Genomic DNA, 19,891 nt, shown 5'->3' on the forward strand with positions numbered 1-19,891 from the left:
ATCCAGAAGAGGGTGCATGGCACTTCACACCATCCAACTCCCAGAGAGAGGACGCCACACTTTGAAGCAGGGATTCTTGTTGACAGATTCTGGCCATACCCATCTTGACACTGGGCAAATTAGCCAGGCCGGGAGCAAATAAAAAGAAGAAACAGGTGTGAAATCACCTTCCTGCTTCCTGGGATGAATACACTGTACACTGAAGGCAATGCACCTGCACTATTGTTTGGGAGGAAAAAATAGCATTTAAGAGCAAATGCTCATGAGCCTTGAGAGAGACAAGCGACTCCTGTGTAATTTGAGTATAAACGGGTCCCTCTTTCTTCTTTTATGATGGTTTATATTATGTTAGCTCTTGGAGGAAATGGCTTTAAAGCTCAATTTAAATATTTAACTGCTGCCTGCTTTAAGTAGAGAGGAGAAAGGAGGCAGACGAGGGCTCTGATTTCTGGACTGGCTTCAGCGGATCCCACTCCCTGCTGTCTGTCCTGATTTCTCTGTGACCGTGAGGTCCTTGGCTTGTTTCTGTGCTTACTGATCTCCTGGCAGCTCTGCCCACCCAAAGCCAGATGACACCCTTCAGAGGGTCAGTACCAACAGTATCATGGTGAACGCCTGGGCTTCCATTCTCAACGTGTAATTCAAAATAGAAATGTTAATATCTGTGGCAGGGAATCCCAGGAATTCCTACTTTTTCCCATGATCACTACTTTAATGCCCTTGACCTATAATTATTTACAATTTTTTTAACTGGTGGCCTTGTTGGATTTTGCTGCAAACACACGAGGTTGGCGCCCCTTGGGTAATAGGTCTGCCCCCAAACGTAGAACTCCCTCCCCTGTGCTGGCCTGAGCACCCCCCAGGCCAGCCTCCCAGCTTCCCACTGCCCCCTGCTCTCTGTCCCCTTAGCTCTGCCCTGGTGCTGAGCTGAGGTGGAGGAGAGGAAGACAGAGATGATGCAGCTGCAAATTCATATTCATTAAGTCGGGCTGGTTCTACATGACGAATAATTATCTAAGATCACTTTGGAAATCATCTTCATCCTGCTTCTTTGGTTGGACCTGAGTTCCTCCCTGGGGAAAGCTGCTTCCTTCTCTGGTTTCTTCCTGAGTCAGGGTCCGGACTTTCTCTGGTAAGTTCCTGTTCTAGAAACTGTAAAAACTGGAGTTTTGCTCCTGGAAATTTGCCTTTCTGAGAAAAATGAGAGCTGTTTCTGCTGATCTGGACTTCCAACTGTGACCTTCCCCAACGGGTCTGCTTTTCCATGATCTCAGAATCACATTGCCAACTGCTCGCCTGAACTTCCACTGCTGTTGCTGAGTCCTTCGAACATGTATCTTGTCCTTCAGAAGGAACTCTCTCTTGGTTCTGTGAGGTGCCACTAACAGCTGCCCAGGTGGACATGTCTAGCACCTGTTCACAGTCTGCCCATATCTGCTCTGGGAAATCAGGTCTAGCCTGGCAGTGGCTTAATAAGTGACACTCCAGACACTCTGCCAATCTTTACCTAGCTAGTATCTCATTTTCTCAAAACCCTATTGCTGTGATAATGGATTATAAATTAGGTTGCAATGCTCTACGTGATAATATTTCCAAATCTATCAACAAACATTCCTTGGATCTCCACTATGTGTTAGGCATGGTATTAGACATTTGGGATGAACAAATGGAGAACAGTTGCTTTTGTCCTTGAGGACCTTACAAACTACAGCTGGGGATGAAGCAAGTATATATGAAATGAATTCACATCATGACGTGATGGTTTTCCTACAACATCCTTCTGGGTCAGCCTTGTTTATTAGCAAAGTGACTAGTTTTTCTTCACTTATACAAAAGGAGCTGTTGGGCTCCATGTGGTCCAAAGTCTTTTGCATGTAAAAACTTTATGATTCTGAGTGACAATAGAGTGACTTAAAAAAAAAAATGAGTGCACTAAGCCTTTAGAGCAGCACTGGAAATATTCGATATCTATCCAATAGCCACGTGTGGCTACTGAGCACTTGAAATGTGGCCAGTGCAACTGAGGAGATCTGATCTCTAATTTCTATGTATTTTAACTAATTTGCATTTAGGTAGAGTAGCCAAGGAGCAGGTACACTTTATTCTCCCGCGTTTACGAGCCGACATGGGACAGAAGAGTCTTAGCATAGCTCACTTTGGAAGTCCTCATTTTCCGAAGTCAAAATGGCACGCTCAGCTAAAAATATGCACCCCTCTCTTTATTCATGCTGCTGGGGAAATGAGGGGAAAATCGAATACAGATACACAGGGCAGTTTCCATATTTCTGTAATTTCCCCCGAATTGCTCACAAAGTGACGATTATTCTCCTCCCATTAAACACGGGGCCATCTGGGGCATACATGTGCGAAAGATTAAAATGCGACTGCGCAGAACCTATTCTTTAAACATGGATGCGTGCCTTTGTGTTGTTCAGAGGACAGAAAGATTTTCTGAACTTCTATGGGAGCATCCCGGCATCTTTATCTCTTTCACATCTGCCGCTGCGTGGAACTGATGGTAATCGTGGTTATTATCGTGGTGTCTTCCCCCACTTGATACAAGGCCATCTGGGGTTTGTGTGGTAGGGGTGGATTAGCATTTTTTTTTCAAGTGCTCCTCTCCTTTAGTAAAAATATTTTACGGAAATTATTTCAGAGAAAGGATTATGATAATAATGATGATAATACTAATAATAGGGTTATTATGTGAGATCGCCTTTAAAAAAAAAGCCTCCAGGAAGCATAATCCAGAGGAGGCAAGGCCGGGAATTGAACACCTGGCCTCTGGGAGCAGCCGTGAGCAGTTGCCTCAACACACAGCGTCCCGAACTGGAAACGTGGCTTCGAGGACGGAGGTAAAACCCTCAGACGTGGAGTCAAAGGGCTGCTCCAGATTCTAGCTCTTTGGGAAAGCTTAACATAATCACCCTCTCTGATGTCCTACTTGTAAAAAAGAGATAATAGTACTTACCTTTTGGAGTTGTGAAAGCACAAAATCAAATAGTGTGTGTGAGGACACTTCGCAGAGTGCTTGGTACATAGTCTCGATAAATGTTCAAGGAAAAACTCAAGGATATTAGATAGAATGCTTTCCAGTGCCCAACTAAGAGGCTTTTCAGTTTCCGTATTTCTTGACAGATTATCACAATAACAGTTAATATTATAATTGATGTTGTAGCATGTCTACGTTGTGGCATATATTTAGCTTAAGTTCTATTTAAATGCCAAGAGGTTGGGCGAATCTAAAGCCTTATTTAAATTGGTTCCTAATATATGCCTATAACATAGTGATATATAGTGATAAGAACAGAATTTGAAGTCACACAAGATGTCCTGGAATTATTGGCACTGTGTCCTTGAACAAGCCATCCTCTTTCTTAGCTATGTGTCATTTACATTAACATCTGCATGAGGAAGGTATAGCACATGTTTAAGAAGAAATTAAGTTACATCATTTATCTATTCGAGAGTCTACATGGTAGGTACTTAATAAATGCTGTTTTATATTTATAAGTGCAAATGATTTATATATCTATATCTGTGTGTATATGTATGTATACATATATATAGAGTGTTAGGGTTATTCAATTCTTTCTACCGCTCCAGTTCAGCTCTGTCTGTCTCTCTGTTTCATGGAAATTATGTGAATATGTGCATCCAACTGGCGTGAGTACCTTTCTAAGGCTCGGCTTCTGTAATAAGGTATAACCTTCCCTGTTTTCTCAACTACGCTGCTTTCCATTTCTGGAATATCATTTTCTTTACCACCTACACCATTACTTTGGATGCCCTTGTGAAATGTCTTCTCTCTGAGATTCCGATTTGCAGGGCCACCTTCAAAAAGGTAGATTTAGAATGGTTGTATGCATGAGAAACCAGACTTTGTTTAGAGGACACTGAACTAAATAAAGGTACATTGTTTCCTAATAACATATGTTAGCCTATATTTTAACTTGATGAGAAAATTTCCTTTTAAGATTATAAACTCAAATCTGTTTCTTTACACAAATATTTATTTTACTCCATTGTGTAGGCACGTGTCTTGGATATTACAGCACTGTCTAGAATAGCATATTTGCATCTGTTTAGCAAACTTAAAAAAAAAAAAATCGGGGCCTGGAATCCTACATTCTTGGCATCTCTTCCAAGAAGAAAAGCACTTCTACAAAGCCGTAAACTGTGCTCTTGATCTTGAGCCTGACCAAGGCCTGAGCAAAGACAGGGTGACAGAGCTGGAAGGGACCATGAGCTTCATGTGGGTCTTGGGACCTTTTCCCGCAGATCCATTCCTTGCTCTTTTCCTGCTTGAATCCCAGGAGGCTGATCCGTGTGGGCTGCCTTTCCCAGTCCCCTGGAGCAGCTGGATTTCAGCTCAGTTGGTCAATATGGGGCCCAAGTGGGAAACTGGAAGATGGGAAGAAGCGAGAACATAGGCCCTTTTGTTTTTCTCTCCCAAGATGGTGGTCCCCATGGTGGTTGTCTCTCCCACCACAGACGTGTTCCACGATCTGAATTTCTACTTGGTCCCCAGGCTCCTGCAAATCGCATCTTTATTTTATTCCTCTGTCCTAGGCCAGGTAGTGTCTTCCAGGTCCCATCACTCATTTACCACATCATGCCCTGGGGTAGTTCTGAGCTATCTTCCATCCTCCAATGGTCAAGCATTGCTCCATGGGTATGAATTTCCTCAGGCTTGTGATTGGACAGGTCTGGGTAGAGCTGAGCAGTTGCCTTAGGACCTGCAGGGGCAGTGGCAGGGAAGCCCCAGGGCGGAGAGCAAGGAGTAATGGAAAGTGTCCCCAAGTGCGCCTGGATTCAGAGGCAGGGTTGAAGACATAACGAGGGCAGAGAGGATAAGAGGGGTCACAGAAAAGAGCTGCTACAAAAGCTGGAGGTGCCCCCAGGGAACCGAGAACACCCATGTCCATTTCGGTTTTGCATTTTATATCAGCAGAGCTGCCACGTCTCAGAGAGAGATTAGGTGCACAGCCCTGTGGGGACCTCTCTTGTACCCTTACCTTGGGCCAGCAGCTTACCTGGACTTGAACGGTACCAGCCCAGGACAGGTTTTCATAAAACTCAGGTCAGGGCCAATGAGCACAAGATCATACCAGCTCTTCCTTACAATTCACGTGGACTCAGCTCTCTTAGGTTTTGTCCCAGGTCCCCTGCACAAATGTTCATTATCACTGGCCAGCTGTTCAGACATCCTACAAAGCCATTGTGATGCTAGCAGGGTGGTGTTGGTGCCGGAACAGAGAGATGGGCCAAAGGAATCAAAGAGGTGTCAAAAGGGTGGCGGCACCAGGGCTGCCACACAGAACTGTGTGTAGCACAACTTACATGCTAATGATAAAACTACTACATGAATTTAAAAATGAAAGATAATATCGTCTTTGTGATTAAGGAAAGCTAAGGACTTTTAACAACTTCCAGAGCACTAAATATGAGGTAGGAACTGATCATTTGATTACTTCAAAATTAAAGTTTTCTGTTATGAAATAGAATGGGGGAAAATAATTGTAAGATATAATTGACAAGAGATTAATATCTGAATTATGAAAGGAACTCCTAACAAGTGTATGTAGAGGTTTCCAGTTATTAGTAATCAGAGAAATAAGAAATGCAAGAAGTTATGACTTCAAAACTATTAGCTTCTCTTCTTCTACAAAAAAAGTCATAAAAGAGGATAATGTCAAAATTGACAGGGACGGGAATAGAGGCACATGTTCTCCAGTGGGGAATAGAGACTGAAGGGCTATTCTGAAGACCAATCTGATACTAATCAACTCAAGTATAGATGCGTCCTATAACTCCAGCAATTCTTTCCCTAGCAGTATCCTCAGGAAATCCCTAAGAAATTCTCACATATCCCTAAGAAGACATGGGCAAGGATGCTCACTGGTTACTTTCCTGGTGGTGGAGACTAGAAACCACCTGTGTCCTCCTGGGTAGGACGCTTAAACTGTGGCAGATGTACATCACGGAGGGGGAAGTGGCAGTTGGGCAGGGCTCCAATGCTGGATGCTTAGATGTGCACACAGCCCCTCGGATGGACTTAAAGACGTGATGCTTAATGGAAATGTAAGAAAAAGTTGTGTGGGGTGCAATACAATGGTAACCATGTCGATAATTTCCATTTTGAAAAGTCACATACTAACAGAAAGATACTCATTACATAATATCAGAATGGTTGTATTAGGTGTAGGAATGTGTTATGAAGATAAAAGATAATTATAAATAAAGAGAAACTTGCATGAACCGATGCTGATAATGTACAGTGAACTGAAGAGTGTAATTAACTCCATCTTCTGAATTTCTGTCTTTGAAGTGAAAAATCAATATGTAACTATACATAGTCCTAGATTTCCCCTTCCTATAATAATAAAGGGGGATAACGAAGCAGGGAGATGCTTGCTTCTATGCACAGAATGTCTGTGGCCGTGACCGCTATAATTGAGAACTGATCCAGATGTTTGAGTGGTCACCCAAATACCACCAGCAGTGATGCCATTATGCTGTGACTTTTTTGGACATGTGACTAACTATTGGTAAAATTTCCATAAGACGAAACATACTCTTTCCTTCAATTATGACTTAATTATACTCTTGGAACATTCAGTATGTAATAAAGCTTTGCGAAGAGAGCTCTGTGTTTATAGTTGTAAAATGAAATTAGATTCTAGTTTCAAATAATTTTAAAAAGATTTTCAGCTGCATGAATTTCTGGTGAGGGATTTGAAAGTTTCACAAGCTATAGATACGTTTTTTATCTGCACCTGGCATCCCTGGCCCTTGCCTACCAAATGCCAACAAACCCCAACCCCAAACTGTGACAGGACAGGGACACTCAAACTTCCAAGATTACTCCTAAAGGTAGGTATGGCCCTCATTGATCTCTGGTGGAAGAATAGAATTCAGAATGACTGTTATAATGGAAAGGAAACTTCTTTTTTCCCTCTATTGAAAGTTTTTTTAACCTCCAGATCTAGGAATCTGACTTTCCTGAAAGTGATCCTGAAATGAAGGTTAGAAAGATGGCAACGTCCCCTGTGAAGTGGTTTACAGGAGATGAGAATTGTGTTTCCATTCGCCTTGGTCAGACATGTCTTGGTGGTAACTGTCATGATTGATCATCAGTCTAACGAATAACGACAGAAACAATGAATAAATAGTTATTTGCCAGGGAAAATCCAAAATTCTGGTTCTATCTGAAGTAACTCAGGCAGCATGGGAAAGGCTGAAAATAATCAGTGACTAACCAGAACATGAATTCCAGGAAACTGAAAACAATGTTACAGTATAAGCAATTTCTGCTTTTAGAAGCAGAATTAGTACAGTATTGGTCTACTTGAATGTTTTTGAAACTTTTAAAAAAGGAAATATTATTTTCAAATGAGCTGTTAGGTAGATCCCTAAAATATAAAGCAGATGAACCAAGTATTTTTTTTTTTACTACAAATGTATTTTATAAGTTCATATTTATAATATTTTATTATTAATCAAGCAATCACAACATGAAGCTGTTTTATGGCATAAGCATTTGAAATCAGGATTATTGATGATAGCACAGTCTCATCTTTAGCATCTCATTTTTTCTGGTATTTTGTTATGGCTGCACAAGATGAAAATATCTTGATATGTACAGATAAGAACATGCAAATAGTGATTTTTTTAAAGTTGGCCTTGTATCCTCAGGACTTAATTTATGAATCTGTTGCAAAAGTTTAAAATATAGATGAGAAAATTTTTGTTTAAAACTTATATCAATTATCAGCAATATCTAAATTCTCTTATAGTGGAACCACAATGTCTAAATATTCTTAGAGCCAAACCACAGATTTAAAGCTAGAAAAACAGCAAAACTAAGCAAACTAAACCTAACTAAAGCAAATAAAACAAACAAAAGATTACTTAAGCCCCAGAGCTATCGGTAGTAAAATGTAATCACACAGGGACATGTCATAGGTTCTCATATTATTATACAGATGATGACAAAATTCAGATGGGAGTCTGAACCACTCAGGGCCCTAGGGCTCCTGACCCTTGCCTGGCATTGACTGAGAATCCAGGCTCTTATTAGGCTGCAGAAGTGCATGGTGTACATATGGACTTCTGATAAGCATGAACCGTTGCATAGGTCTGAATCTTCTGAGGGCTGGTGTAGAGCTGTAGTCTTCACCTTTAATGCTATATCTGACATGAATTTAAATATATTGACGGAATGCGTGTAAAAAATTTTCAGAGCTGTTCCAAAAGGGATCAAGCTGGAGGTACAAATTAATACATTGGTCACCTCCAGTGCGTTAAAATTTGGTAAAGAACTACACCGTTTTAAAATCACTAAATATGCATATTAAAAATGAAATTCTGTTCTACCATTTATACAACCAGAAGCAATCACTTATAGAATCTGTTCTACTTAAAATTAAGCCTGCATTTTTAGAGAGAAACTTAGAAACATATTCTTAGCACCAAAGCACAGAGGAAACTAGAAGAAAGCAGACCTCATGGTCATGTCTCTCCCCACCTCCCAGCGTTTTGACCCTTTATCTCTTTATGTCCTATTATAATGTTAATGATTGTCCCATTTGCTGAATAAGATGGCTTTGAGAATCAAATAATTGAGTTCTGTGAGAGCGCTTTGACAGGAACGTTCAGCGCTATATGTTCATTAAAGATGCATAACTTGCCTCATGAACAAGATCTAAGGCTTTGCCTGCTTGTCATAAGATGGTAGATGTCTTTCTAATACAGACTCTTCAGTCCAAAAATAGGTTTAATTATAAGGCAATCGCTCTTAAGGCACTTTTGGTTATTTTTAAATATTATTACTTATTCTACTACAAAGTATTATCTACTTATGAATATGAGAATTTTTTTAATAAAGAGAAATCTCAAGAGAAAAATCACTCCTACACTATGGCTAGAAGACAACCAATGTGAACAATTTGATTCACTCCTTTACCCTCTTTTATTTCTTATTCGTAGTTTTATATTTAAGCATGGCCATGTTTATGTACAATTTTTATTTCACTATTTTGTCTTAATGTTAAAGCAAATATTTTCTCATGTCACACTGTAGATTTTTGTAACTCCAAGAGTACACAGCAAGCTGTTTTATTTTACCCAGAGGCAATATATCTGACTTACGTCTCTACCTTTGCCATTCTCCAACTGTCTTGATCTGTTCACATGATTTTTATTTTTAATTCATAAATAAGGAATGGTGACTTTGGGGAAAAAAATACTTTTGAGATCAGTCAATAGCTATTTTATACTATCTTAAGTATGGGGTGAGAATTTCTGGGGAATATTAAGCCTCATTGTCTGATATATTCAATATACACACATCAAGGTAAGGTACGCCAGACCACAAGTATGGACCATTGCAACAACAGGGTCAAAACATAAAAGAACATAATAGCAAAGCAACAAGACTGGAATTGGTTAACGGTACTACTGGAAAGAAGGACAGCCTGGTACAGTGGTTGCTGTGGGCTGAACTGTGTCACCCCAAAATTTATATGTCAAAGTCCTAATCTCTAGTATTTCAGAATGTGACTGAGGTCGTGGGAGTGGGCCCTAATCCAATATGTTAGGGTCCTCATAAGAAGAGATTAGGATACAGACACACACAAAATGTAGACCCTGTGACATAGGACGCGAAGGCACAGCGAGAAGACGGCCGTGTGTAACTCAAGCAGAGAGACCTCAGAAGGAGCCGATCTTGCTGGCACCTTCACCTTAGACTTCTAGTTCCCAGAACCATGAGGAAATAAACTTCTGTTGTTTAAGCCTCCAAGTCTGTGGTACTTTGTTATGGCAGCTCTAGCCCCCTAATATAGTGGTGAAGTACAGGGGATGCAGACCACGTGGGATGAAATCCCAGTTCCTTCCTTAATAGCTCTGTGCCTGACTCAAGCCATCCATTCCTCTGGATCCTCATCTATTAAATTAGTGATAAGAGTACCTGCTCCTATCCACTGCTTAGGGTTAGAGGATATTTAAACCATCACTGGTATATAGTCAATGCTATGTAAGTATTAGGGGTTTTTTTGTTGTTAATATAACTATAATGTAAAGATCGTGGGCACTGGCTTTAGACCAAAGTTTGCATCCTAACTCTGCTACTAACTAGCTACATCTCTACAGGCAAACCACTTGGAGAGACTTTTCTTATTTGAAAAATAGGAGACTGATGGCTAGCTCATGTGAATGCTGGGAGAATTGAACATGCCTTATACACAGGAGATAGGGGTTGCAATTCAGTAAACAGCAGTCCCTGTACTCAACCTTGAGCCCTCACATTTACTGGCCAGGGATGGTAGAATTTTCCAGTTGTCAGAGGCATTTCTGAACAATGCGTATCAGCAAAAGGACTTGAAGGGGGACATGTACCCAGCCCAAATAACTCCAGCAGCTGAGCACGCTCAGCGCCCCATCTGAAGAGTGAATACAAGTCACAACCACCAGGACGGCACATTCTGTTGACCTCCTCATTGGTCTCAGGGACTCACTGTTTTTCCTACAAGAGTCCACGATTGTTCCACAGGTCAAGTGGCCACTCTATGAAATAGCTGATTGTCCACGCGCACAACCGGTTTCACTGGAACCCTGCTCTACAAGAGCTTTTCTTACAATGTTATGATTTGGGGGGTTTATTTCTATTTCATGACACAGCCTCTTCTTGAGGTATTTTTCACAATGTGTACGCACTTTTCTCTTTGTGGTCCAGAAGAAGGAGGATTGAATTACAACCAGAAGTCCTGTTTCCAGTTGTCTCTCCCTGACCATACAATTATTTCTTATTATTCTAAAACGAGTGTTGAGCACCTCATACATGCAAAGCTCGCTGACACTTCCAGTCGTTTATCTCATTGAATTATCACCACTTAATAGGACACTATCACGATGCATGTATTACGAGGTAGAGACTGACACCCAGAGAGTCAATCAGAACGCGTAAGAAAGCCAAGGACTGCAGGATGCAAACCCAACCCTGTCTAATTCCCACTGCCTATGTATAGCATGTCTCTCTCCTTCCCATGATTTATGCCTTGGTTTACTTGTTTGTTTCACCCGGCCTTAAATTCCCAATGGAATTCATTAGAAATGACTCACAAGGAAGCGATTTTCACCCAGGACTAATTATGTGGAAATCTTTCGGAAAAGGATGCTATAACCAGACCTATTTTGCTTTAATGGATCTGATTGCCTTCCAGTTCTTTGTCCTCTTTCTAACCGGCAATGTTGGTGCTCATATTTCCTCCATTTTATTGCGTTCAAGTATTTCAGTTGAAGATCTGTCTGGGCTGGCTCCCGATCCTCCCACCCCAATCTTTCTCTCTCCCCAAACGAAGTCACTTCCTTCTTTGAGGAATTTGCCCTGTCAGATGAAATCCCTTGCCTGGGTGAATGGTGTGCATTTGCATACTGTAAGTTCCCCCCAGTTGAAGACGGAATATTCTCTTGGCTTCCTAACAGGCTGTGCCCAGCTTCTTGTTCTGACACTGATGAGCTGGTAATGGCTGAGACTCAGAACATCAGTCCACGCTTGGGACCAAGAGAATCAGGAGCAAGCTCAGGGGATTCAAGGATGTGTAGAGTGAGAGTCAGAAATCTGCTTCTTATTTTCTTTAGAAGGAGATTCCTGGAGCCACCCAGGAGAGAATGTTTCTAGGAACTGGCCAGAGACCCAGGCCTTTTCAATCAGCCTGACCCAGTCTTCACTTATACAGAAAAATATATAGTATTTTTAGAAAGAAAAACAAAAGCTTTCCATTTGGTCCTTCATGCAAGTTCTGCTTCCTACCAGCTTTGTGACTATGAGCTCATTAGTCACCTTCTCTGAGCCTCAGTTACCTCAGCTCCAGGATGAAAATAATAACAACATAATACCAGCCTGCTATGGGCTGAATTATGCCCCAACAAAATTCATATGTTGGAGTCCTAACCCCCCCCCCCAGTACTTCAGTCAAAGCGGGGTCATCAGGATGGATCTAAACCTTTATGACTGGTATCTTTATAAGAAGGGGACATTTGGATCAGGACACACATAGAGGAAGGAGGACGTGAAGACAGAGGCAGAAGACGGGCATCTACAAGCCAAGAAAAGAAGCCTGGAACCTTTCCTCACAGCCCTCAAAAGGAAGCATCCCTGACACACCTTGATCTTGGACTTCTGGCCTCCAGAACTGTGTGCCAATAGCTTTCTATTTTTTAAGCTTTTCAGTCTGTGGTACTTTGTTACAGCAGCCCTAGCAATCTAATACAGAAATTTCTGTAGGATTCAATGCAATCACAGGTGTAAAGTGCTTAACAGTTATAGAGGAAGCTCTCGAAAATGTGTTATCATAATTACTGCATTCATCATATCATCAGCGACATCATCATCATTGATACTGGAGAGGAAAGTTGTGTCCTAGGCTGAAGCCCACACCAAGACCTTCATCTATCTCCATTTAAGAGCAGGATATCTGTAAGAGTATGTGTGTGTTGCATATTTCCATGGTTTTGTGGTGGAGTAAAAAGTTTCTCTTTACTTCTCTTACCCAGTTATTTGCCCACAAAACGAGGAGTTCAGACTCTGAACCTAGAAACTTGTGAAGGTCTCTTTTGACCCTATCATCAATGTGGCTATGATTGGGTTGTATTTTCCCATCAACGTAGGACTCAATTCTCCACTAAAAGAGTCGGTGTAAGGGCATCAAATTCAGAACAGGTTCTCGATCTCTCACTAAATTTTTGTTGGCCTTTGGACAAGTTAATTACCTTGTCTGGACCATCGGCAAACACAGAGCCTGAGCAATCAGTAAGCCTTCTAAGAACCTATGACTCACAATTTGATAATGATGGTCATCTAATTTAGGTAATAACTTTCCTTCCATCTGTGGGCAGCTCAACCTCACTGAAAAATGTGTTGTATGTCTTACCAAAAAAGTATTTTTTTTAATGTAGTTTAATCATCCTACTGCCATACGATTAGCATTTTCAAGTGGATCTGAGTTAGTTGAAGCAGATGGTTTATCTTCTCTTATAGTGTTTCGACTTGGACATTATATCATTTCTACATCTAACTCCGTCCTTGCAGTGCTCAAGGAATCATTCCAAATTTTGCGCACTGTGTTTTGACTTATTTAATGCAGACGTACTTTACCCGTGGTAAACATGATTACCAAAATACTTTAACTTGAGAGCTTCTGCTTTCCTCCCCGGTGTAATTAGTCACACTGCACTCTCTCTGCATTTAAGGGAGAGGGAGGGAAGAAAAGCACCACACACAGCATCTTGCAAATGTGTCTTTACTTTTATGCAGCTGCTTGCCTCCCTCTTTTGAGTTTTCGGAGTGTCAAACTCTTGAAACAGGGCAGAAAAGTGGAGAGTTCCCAGAGTTGTCACCTAATCAATCAAAACAGATGAGATAAAGCTTTGGAAACTGGAGAGTCGCAGCCGAGACAAAATGGCCTTTTGCTGCCTTTGTCGATTCCCTAAGGGTCTCAACAACAGGGTAAATATTTCTTCTTCATGGTTAGGAGTCAACCAAGTCCCTCTGAGTAGTAAGAGTAACATAAAACAATCGAACACCAATTTACACCACATCTTAAATTTGATCTGCCCAACAATTTTATACAGAAGGGGGCAACCCCTCTAATTATGCCCATATGAACAGGGCAGTTGGTCTGATCTTGGTCAAGTCAAATAATTACGCTTTCCTTGCAGGATTATTGTGAAGTTTTGAGTTGATGTTTGTTCAGTTCCTAAGAGATTCTGGCACAAGGCAGGTTTTCAAAAACTAGTGTCTGTGATGTATTTCAAATGAGGAAACTAAGGTCAGTGAAACTGTATGACTTATGTTTATCATATAATAACACATAGATTCAGATTTAAATCTGTTTTTTTTTTATTGAGGTATAATGTGTGTAGAGTGAAATGCACAGATTTTAATTATACATTTAATTTCTAACCTCTCTGGCAGAAGGAAACTCCATTCCTCAGACACCTCAAGCCACAAAGACAACAGCTTTGTACCTGAGTCCTAGCACCTGTACTGGGCACCCTTGGAGCATCTTGGGGAGGACCCAGGGCTGGGGAGGGACTTCTACATGTGATTCTCATCCAGTATGCTTCCTTTCTTCCAAGGGGTAAGATCTTCTTGATTTTGCTTGCTCTCCAGTGCCTTCAAATATTTATCTGTATCTGTATTCATGTATCTATGTACCTATCCAGTTTATTGATCTGATGATAGCTTATTCCACAATGACCACATTACCGAACCAATCTAATTTTTTTTCATGTATTTTTGTTTTCACTAACATCATATTATTTTTTCCAAAGCATTAGAAAATCAGAAGTAACACACACACAGACACAATCTCTGTATCAAGAAAATGAGTCAATTTAGATTTAATTTACAGGTAAGTATAAAATAAAGAATGGCAAAAACATGATTGAACACTGGAATACACTGCTATGGTGAGAATAACATGGGATGTGGTAAGAGAAAGCCCCTAGAAGCTGCTTCTACCACATAGGAGCTGTGAGTGTGTCCCCTTGCCTGTGAGCCTTAGACCTTTCCTTAATGAAATGAGACAATAATGCTACACCTGAGAATTAATATATACATCATGCATTTGTACTAATTACAAATTTCACTTTTTAAAAATGAAATGGCATCTGTCTCAGAGCCTGTTCCCACCTGGGTGCTGAGAAATTCAACCCGTCATGGTCTCTGAGTACCTGCCCCCTCCTCTCTGATGAAGGTGCTCAGAAAATGAAGTCCTGACTTGACTTCGCCGAGACTGCGTCCAGGTTCAAGATGGAAACATGAGTTTGTTTCTACGCCATCTCCCTGAATGTTGGGAGAGGGAAAAGTGAACCCTCCAGTCTAACGGGAGGCATTGATTTTTTAACTCTTATGTTGATGAGTAATTGTCTGAGCTCTTTGTCTCACATTAAAGGGATACAGTGAAAAAGAAAAGAGAATTTATTAAATGCCTACTGTTTGCCAGGTGCTAGACTAATCTTTATTTTTCTCTTGATCAAGAGATGGATGGATAGATAGATAGAGATGGATAGATAGATAGAGATAGATAGATAGATGATAGATAGATAATTTCATTGAATTCTCATAGATTGTGCTAAGATTGATATTTGTTAATAAAGAAATAGAGGCTCATAGAGATGGAGTATTTTGCCCAGAGACACATGACCAGTGGGGACCAGAGCCAAGATTCAGAGATAAGTATCTCTAACTCCCAAATCTGTGCTCTTTCCACCATGCCCCCTTGAAATCTCACCAGCACACATTAAACTCTGGGGTAATTGCATCTCATGTTTGCAAAAGACGCCTATTGATTTTCACACAACCCAGGAAGAATTAGGTAATTTGCATTTTCAGTGCATCTGCCCAGTTGGGCACTTACTTCTACTCTCTGCATAGTGAATTCATACGTCACTACACAGGAGTTCTGAAGGGAGACTACCAAAAGTGCATCAATACATTTTGAGAGATTGTGATGCTGTCAGTCTGCAAAGGGCACTAGGAAGCTGTGACTCTTGCAAATGATTCAAATAACTCAACTTAAGAAATATTATCCTAACAAACCCATCAAAAGTAGGTACCCCCAAATTCTTCCCTATTGCTAGCCAAATTAAAATATGTATTTCCTCTTGTAATAAAACTTTCCTCGGTTTAAAGATATTCCCCTTCAAATGTGAAGGCTACTGTGTCATATAAAAGAAAGTCAGCCTCTGACTTCCCAGTCGAGACTGGGAAGGTGAGGTCAGGGCAGTAATCAGCCATAGAAGAAAATTAACGAGGGAGCTTGTAATACCATGCGTCAGCCTGGCAGGGAGTATGCCACATTTATTTACTTTAACATCCACACTGTTGTGTATGAAACACTGCAATAGGAAATAAGGTTATGGAAATGGATAAGATAAAGTCTCTGCCCTCCAGGAGTTCCCAACCTGGTGAGATAGATGGGAGAGCAGATAGTTCATACCTAGCAGGATCAGTTCTATGACAGGAGACACAGAAGCAGGGGGACCAGAGTTGGGAGAGTGGTAAAGTCTCCAGTGAAGGAGACAGCTAAGGGAATCACATGGGAAGAGTTGGAATTTCAAGTCAGAGCGACCTAAGTCATCCACGGAGGAGATGCAAGTTTGAGAGGAACCAGGAGTGATGAGAGACAAGCCAGAAAGAGTCAGGAGGATCACGTCAAGGGCCTCGTGGCCATGCTATGGCCTTTGGTTACATCCTGTAGGAGAAAGAGAAGCCAAGAAAACCATGTATATAGATGACTGGGGGACACCTCTTATTCTGGAAGGTCGTGGAAGACTTCTAAGACGACACTGGTTTTAAGACCTGAGAAATCTTTAGGCGTTCTATAGGAGAGTGGGGACAAAAGAATATGCTAGACAAAGATTACAGTGTATGTGAATGCCCTGCATTGGCCTGATTTCTTTGATCAATTGTGGCACGTTGATAAAAGACAAGCAACTTAGCTGCAGCAAGAGAAGAAGGGGGGATTCATAAGAGGTAAGATTCTTCCGGTTATTTTCATCTCACTTAGTCCTCATGAAAATCCTACGAGGTAGTATGATGGCTAATTTCATGTGTCAACTAGACTGGGCTAAGGGATGCCCAGAGAGCTGGTGAAACATTGCTTCTGGGTGTGTCTGTAAGGAGGTTCAGGAAAGAACTTAGCATTTGAACCAGTAGACTGAGTAAAGAAGATCACTCTCACCAATGTGGGTGGGCATCGTCCAATCAATTGAGGGCCTGAATAGAACAAAAAGGTAGAAAAAGGGTGAATCTCCTATCTCTCTGTTCGAGCTGAGACATCCACCTTGGACCTGGGCTACATCCCAGGCCCCTGATTCTCAGCCTTAGGACTTGAATTACACCACTGGCTTTCTTCGTTCTCCAGCTTGCCGGATGCAGATCTAGGGACTTCTCAGCATCCATAACTGCATGAGATAATCCCTATAATAAAGCTCCTCTTATATATACCTACATATATATCCTACTGGTTCTGTTTCTCTGGAGAACCCTGACTAGTACAGGTAGGTACTTTTATTCCCATTTGACCATTTAGAAAATCAGAACTCAAAAAGAATAAGTAACTTGGGAGAAGTAGAGATGGGATTTGGACTTCAGTGCCTTTGACCCCAGAGTCTGGATTCTTTCTTTGATGCCATGGAAGTTTACAATGTCCAGCAGGATCTCAGCATCTTTGCTCCCACTGTGGACATTGTGTTTCTACCATTTTCATAGACTTTCAGAGCTTTCCATTCTATTGGAATGTGGTAGTTTAGATGACATTGAAAGAACATGTTCTATCTATTCTGTCATTGTAAAAAGAAAACAGTCAAATGATTTTGACATCAATCCAAGAAAGGAAGAAAGAAAGAGATAAAAGATAAAAGCAAGCATGTTTCCAGCTTACATTGTGAGTTCTCCATTACGCCCATGAAACCCCCCTCCACAAAGAAATGGCCAGTGGTGACACTACATAGGAAAACGGAGCTGGGGAACACCTGGCCACCCAAGAGCTCACACTTTCCCACTTCCTTCTCCAAGCTCAAGGCAGGAGACTGATTAAAGCCAATAGGACTAGTGGCACTTGATATTTTGCAGCTGAAGACACACTTTGAAATTTACAGAGAATCACAAAAGAGCTCAGTCCAGGCCCCTAATGGAGGTAAGGGATGGGTACTATAGCCAGAATTGACCATCTCAGCCCACACAAGAGCCCTGTAGGAGCTGATTTGTTCTAGGAAGACACACAATACCAGGCACTTCCACAGCAAAGTTGACATTCGGTTCCCTGGACCATGTTGCAAAATCAGATGCCCTTAATATTTCTACCACTTACTTACGTGTGTCTGTCATTCTGGCAAAGTCTCGGTTTTTATTTAAAGAATTGACTTTTCCAGGAAAACCACCTTAGGCAAATCCTCTAAAGCATGAGGATTTCTTAGGTTTAACATAATTAAAAAAAAAAAAAAAGAATTGAGGGAGGGAGGGAGGGAGGGAGGGCTTAGTGGCAGGACTACAAAATCCAAGGGCAAAAATGGAAATTTCAGTGTGAAAATTGGGGTTGAGGGGTGATAAAACTTGGCCAGAGAAATGGCCTTTATAGCTGGAGTTTCAGAATCACATTCAAGTAATATTAGTCAGTGACTGCTAATTAGTAAGTGAGCTGGCCACTTTCACATATACCCTCTTAATCGTTCTTCCCAAAAATTCTGTGAGGTACATATCATTAGCTCAATACTGTACATGAGATACCAGAGGCTTGAGACACTATAACTCATTCAAGGGCCCACTCTCGGCAAGGATCTGAGTCAGGCCTGAAACCCAGTTCTCCTGATTCTAAACCAGTGCTTTGCCTACAATACCTGATCTCTTTCCAGAAGAATTCTTGAAAGGGAGAACTTCCTCTGGTTATGGAGGTTTAAGGGCTAACTTATCCCTCAACAAACACTCTGCGTTCCTTGCACCTGGGAGAAACACTCTCCAGTCCCTTCCCACTGGGGAAAAAGAATTCTTCCTGGAAGAATATCCCACCAATGTAAAGAAGGTCATCCTTTTGTTTGAACTAGGAAGAACTTACCCACATTCTTTCTTATTTTGAGAAGGCAAAGAGTTTGTGGAGGTGAGGGGAGTGACAAGGGGTCAGGGTGGATGGTGCCACGCTGGAGATGCTACACATTCATCAAGGATTCATTGATCAGCTGTCAGTAGGGGTGGGACCTATCCTGAGTATTTTTCTTAAGATGTCCATTGGCCATAGGTAGGACTTTTAGCAGGAGATCAGGTTGGAAGAGCCTGGTCATTCTATCAATGGATTAAAAAGTGGGAGAAGTCAGATTCCCAAGGTAAAAGATTTCCCTGGCCATCAACCGTTGATTGGTTTTGAAAATGGGACAGTTCCTAAATCTAGCTAGGCTCAAAAGTTAAGGCCTGCACACACATTAAAGAAAAATTCTGCATACATTCTTCCAGGGGTCAAAGCCAGAACCCCTCCTGACTTCATGAAAAAGTGTTTTCTTATCACTTCCAGCCAGTTTTGGCTGGCATCCAGGCTTCTGTATGGGTGAAATGATTTTCTGGAAATAGACAAATGGTTCAGCACATCCTTGGACCTATCTGGGCATTTTTAGAGCAGGCCTCTGGTTGACATCTTAAAACACCAATTCAATGTCCCCTTTGAAACTATTTTCTGGAGTCTGAGTCTAAACAAGTCTCTCTTTAAAGAACAAAGAAAGGAAAGAGTGAAGACAGACAGGTTAGAACTGAGAAGAGGAAGAGGAGGAGGAGGAGGAGGAAGGGGAGGAGGAGAAGGGGGAGGAGGAACAGGGAGGGGAGGGGAGGGTGAGGGGAAGGGAGAGGGGAGGGGGAGGGGAGTGGAGGGTGAGGGTGAGGGGAGGGGAGGGGAGGGGGAGGGGAGGGGGAGGGGAGGGGAGGGGGAGGGAGAGGAGAGGAAAAAGACAAGAGGAAACAGCCGATCTCCAGCTCTTGGCCCTGGTCCTGGCACCCAGGGGCCCAAGGGCGTGGTGACTGCACATTCCAGAGGTACAAACCTCATGTGATCATCTCCCCAAAGTGGTTCCCATCCTGTATTTTCAGTCTGAGAGTGCCAAAAAGGCCATCTGGTAAAACGAACCCAGGAGCCAATCTAGGCCCCTGTGCGGCCTGCAGGGAAAGTGAGATGCCAAGGTCAGTCGGTTCTGCGTCCCAAATAGCTCTTGAATCTGCCTTCGTCCACACTGACCCTCAGTGGCTTCACTCCTTCTAAAGGCCTCCTTGGCCCGAGGAGCCCTGGCCTCCAAAATTGTTCCTTCCGTACTGCAAGGTGAGTGATCTTTCCAGAATGTTTAT

Source organism: Balaenoptera borealis, assembly GCF_965194805.1.
Source record: "Balaenoptera borealis genome assembly, chromosome: 15".
Classification (NCBI taxonomy): Eukaryota; Metazoa; Chordata; class Mammalia; order Artiodactyla; family Balaenopteridae; genus Balaenoptera; species Balaenoptera borealis.